Below are 5139 nucleotides of genomic sequence, written 5' to 3'. Positions count from 1 at the left end.
TGTGTAAATAGTGATGGAAAATAGGATGAATCCTTGTCTATTCCGCAGTATTGGTCGATCTACGATCCACATTTTTGTGCATATACTGCGTTACTCCGTAAGTTCTCTTATGTTTGAGCATGACCAACTAAATTGATCTTTCTCTTTTGGTTATTTTAGTTGTTGCTCCGTAAGTTCTCTTATGTCGAGCATGACAAATTGAATTGATCACTTTTGTGCTAATTTGGTTGTGTATTTCAATTAAATTAATCATGGGTTTTCTTATGATTAATTTGGTTTTATTTTTTGATTGAACTAACCATGGGTTTTCTTGTGGTTATTTCAATTGAATTATTTGGATTCAAATCCATGTGTTTTCACGTGATTTGATTTTGTCCAAAATAAATCCTTCTTTTCTTGTGAAAGTAAGGTCGCGTTTGTTGTTCCTTCGGGGATGGCATTTTACGGGGAAGAGTTCATATTGAACTTGTGCTTAATTGCCAAATCTTTGTGGGGAGTGCGTCTGTGGAATATTAGGGGTTATCTTGTATCTTTATTAACTCCTTGATGAATGCATTTAGCTCCGGCTTTATGATGGCATCTAAATAAGATGGTATGGTATTCTTTTTTAGTCATAAAGTATCTTCGTGGAAATTTCATGAGGATCCCACTAGTTTTTGTACCTTTGCCAATTTATATTGACAAAAAGGGGGAGAATTAATGTGTAGTGTGATACTACAAATACATATGGTTTACAAATCATTATGTAAGGGGGAGTGGTTTTCATGTTGACATAAAGTATTGACTAAGGGGGAGTGATGAATATCACCATAGTATTGTCGTCCAAGTTGTGATACAATTGGACTTTGATGCTGTGTAATAATACTATGACACTGTATAACAATGATTGAGAGCATTTTGTTTTCTCATTGTTACAGCTATCTTCAACAACTATGATGTTGAACTTATAACCTTTAGGATCATGGAGTACTTGGAAGTGACGAAGATTTCGAGTCGCGTTGAAGATGTCAAGGAGATCAAGCATGTGGATGGAAAGCTACAATTTTTATCTATTTTGTAATCCATATATATTGATAGTTTTGACACTAAAATTGACAAAGGGGGAGATTGTTAGAGCATTGCTCTGTCAAACTCGCATGCGTCTCTATCTCAAGTATGTTTGTCAATGTTAGTGATCAAAACTATAAGTCTTGATTTCTATTCTATTTATAGATGTCTCGGACTAGGATATAGATAATATAGTTGAGCTTAGATCTCTCGGCGTTCATCTCTTGAATATGAAGAACTACTAAGGGGAGCTTGTGGAACTTCTTCGACAAAAGGTATGTGGAGACTTGAACTCATCTATCACTTGGAAGGTCTATTTCTACTATCTCCTATATTGAGACATAAGTCGTCTTACGATATAGTTTTCTCTATACACATTTGAGATTTCGAGCTGAGTATATCTCACTTACATATTTCTCGAAATATGTGTTGGTAAGCTTTCGCTTCGACCAAGTTCATCTTATATCATGAAAAAAATTGCCGAGTAACATCTTACATGGTTTGTGTGATACAATCATTTGATGTAGGCTTGGAATGTTTCGATAATGATTATTTCAATATCTTGAAAATTGCTTTGATGCTAATAGTGTGTGAAAACATCTATTGTCATTATAGAAGAATGTTTCAATGAATGAAAAAAAGAGTTGAGGATGTAACCATCTTTGTATATAACCATATATAGTGTGTTCTCACATTACTGTATAAATCCATAAACCGGGAACCAAGAGTATGCATATCTGTGTATACGAAATTGGTGAAGGAGACAAGATAAGTATGCGTACCCGTACGCATACTGGTGGAAGTTTTCGAACCGAAAATATCTGCTGAGTTTGGGAATTACAAACTCCTAAACTAGTCACCTTAAGCATGCGTACCCATACGTATACTGGCAGAAGTTTTTGAACCGAAAATTTCTGTTGAGTTTGGAAACTTAATAAACTCAAAAATTTGGTTGCTTAAGTACGCATACCCTTACGCATAGTTAAACTGGTTATTTTGTCAAATCGGTCAGTTCATGGACATAAACATTTAAATCATAAGGAATGCAATCTTTGCAAACCGTGTCTATAATGTTCATGATTGATTCAAGTGAATCAAACCGATTTGGTTTCGATTGTATTTTTCTATGCAATTGAACAACTCTTTAACTAGTTTCATTTGAGTCATTTTAACTAGTTATAATTAAGATGAATAAGGTTGATATGAGAGTAATCATATGGCTAACCTCGGTTAACTATTTGTGAACCAACCTGGTGTACACGTTTAGGTACGGTTACATAAACCTAAATGAGGGTACATTTCATTTGTGTGTAACAAGCTAAGTTCGATCTAACGGTTGAAAGATATTAGCTTGGTTGAATCAGGTTTTTCATCTAACGGTGAATATTGAATGCTTTGTTACCAAGGTAACTTGGATTGCAAACCCTCATTTGAAAACTATATAAAGGAGAACTCTAGCAACTGGGAAACCTAATCCCCACACCTCCTGTGTGTTACTAGTTGCATAACTAGAGTCGATTCTCCTTTAACCTTAGGTTTCTTCTCGAGACCCTGTAGGTTAACGACTTGAAGACTTCATTGGGATTGTGAAGCCGTACCCAACTATTATCTAGTTGCGTGATCTTATCTTGCTGTTTCTATCGTGTTGAGTGCAATTGAAATAATTGGATCGAGATTTCTCTGATAGGCAAGCTATAAAAGTAATCACAAACAAACTTCCTCTCATCGTTTGTGATTCCACAATAACTTGTTTCGCTAGTCAATTAAGTTTATTGTGAGGTGATTGATAATTCTAGGCTATTCTTCGGGAATATAAGTCCGGGTTATCTATTGGTTCCTGTTCACCTTGATTTATCGAAAGAAATAACAAAAACTCTTGGGTATTTCTGTGGGAGACATATTTATTCAATCTTATAGACTTTTCTGTGTGAGACAGATTTGTCTATCAAGTCTTCGACTTTGGGTCGTAGCAACTCTTAGTTGTAGGTGAGATCATCTAAGGAAATATAGTGCGTAGTATCCTGCTGGGATCAGAGACGGTAAGGAGCGCAACTGTACCTTGAATCAGTGTGAGATTGATTAGGGTTCAAATACAGTCCAGTCCGAAGTTAATTGGTAGTAGGCTAGTGTCTGTAGCGGCTTAATACAGTGCGGTGTTCAATCTGGACTAGGTCCCGGGGTTTTTCTACATTTGCGGTTTCCTCGTTAACAAAATTCTGGTGTCTGTGTTATTTCTTCCGCATTATATTTTGTTATATAATTGAAATATCACAGGTTGTGCGTTAAGATCAATCAATTATAATATGCAACCTTTTGTTGTTGGTTTACATTGATTGACACTTGAACATTGGTCTTTGGTACCGTTCAAGTAATTCCTATTATATTCAATCGGGCTCGCAGATTTCTATTTGGTGATGGCAGATTGAATTAAGAGTTAGAGATATTAAACTCTTTGATATACTTTATTCTAGATTGAGTCTGACTGTCTAGTTGATTCTCTAGAAAGTGTATTGGAGTAAGTCCTCTCAGATTGCCAAACGAATTGTTGGGTGTGGTTGTTAGACCCACGCATTTTGAGATACAGGAGAACTTAAATTAGGCACTGAAGGAGTTCACAGGGATCCTCTTCCTATCAGAAGCTGCATGCTTTCCGGGGACTCCATTCACAAAACTGTGCAATCTATGATGGAGCATGTATGTGAGATTATATATTTATCCAAGGCGCAACACCAAGATATATTTGCAGCCCTCAACCGTGTTGTGTTAGGAAAGCGGTTGTTTTTCAGTTGGGGAAGCTGCTCATAAATTCAAACCTATTCTAGAAGACACGGCTGGTAAATGCAACTGGGGACTCTTAACCGCCACTCACCTCAAAGGCGTTGAGTTCGACAGCGCTCTGATTGATGCAGCCTCTGACTTTAACATCGTCACTATGAAGACTCTGAAGGCCGCGGGAATTGCTAAGAAAGAAGTTATTTACTGCCCAACTGTAATAAAAAACTCATAAGGAGAGTCCAAAGATGCCTACGGGTACTTTAATCTCGAATTCAAAATAAGAGATGCCTTAACACACGCCAAGTTTCATATTGTTAAGGAGTACCCAAATTATGATATGATCCTGGGGCGCTCATGGATACATAACAACAAAGAAAAGCTAGGAGTATGTCCTTTACCAGTGACTGTACCTGAAAGGATCTCCAATAATACGTCCAACCCTGAAGATTATTTGTTGCCATATCGACAACTCGCAAATGTGACATAACTACTGGAGAGGGTGCAACAACATTTGTTTGCAGGTTCCGGACACACGTAAGTCTCATTGAAGAACCTTTTTTACAACCATTTACTCATCCTTCCGTCAAGGCTTGGGGACTTCATCCTATTATCAACCCGACTTTCACTAGGAGATGTGAATGAGATGCCGATCCTTTCAAATATTTTATCAAGTGTTTAGAAGATGTCTCAATCAAAGGTAATGGATCTAAGAAGCAAGTAGCTATGCAACACCCAAATCCCTTTCAAGTTGGAGATATGGTAGTGACGATTAGTAGTGAACCTGATTTCCCAGAAGGAAAAGATGAGCCGTACCTAGTGGCAGAAGTTATCTTAGGAGGCTACTGCAAGCTCATCAATGCTGACAAGCTAGAAGGTGTAGTAATGCACGCCAGGTGGCTCAAACCCTTCAATACCTAAGACGTTATGTCTCCTTTTCCTTTAGCATTTCCTCTAGTATTTCCCTTTTTCATGCAATACGTGTCATTCCTCCAAAATGATTGCACTGCTTGCATTCATAATTAGGATTTCAATTTATCAGTTAATCAAAGCATCATTTCCTTTCGAAAAAATTAATCCTGAATCATTTCAAAAAAAAATCTCAATTAAGCTCAAAACCTCACAAAACCATTACCCATTAGTTCAAAACCATAAAAATCAAACCATGAAAGAAACATTTTATATCTTTCAAAAAATACCTAAGAGGGGGAATATGTAAAGGAAAAAAAAAGAAAAAAATATTCAAGGGAAATCATCAAGCAGCATCACATTCTTCTTAGAGAAAGCACCTTTTGTATCCCGAAGAGCAGCCTGCTTCAA

Source organism: Papaver somniferum, chromosome 10 (assembly GCF_003573695.1).
Source record: "Papaver somniferum cultivar HN1 chromosome 10, ASM357369v1, whole genome shotgun sequence".
In the NCBI taxonomy this organism is placed as follows: domain Eukaryota; kingdom Viridiplantae; phylum Streptophyta; class Magnoliopsida; order Ranunculales; family Papaveraceae; genus Papaver; species Papaver somniferum.
The sequence above is the reverse complement of the archived record's forward strand: the minus strand, read 5'-3'. Positions refer to the sequence as shown.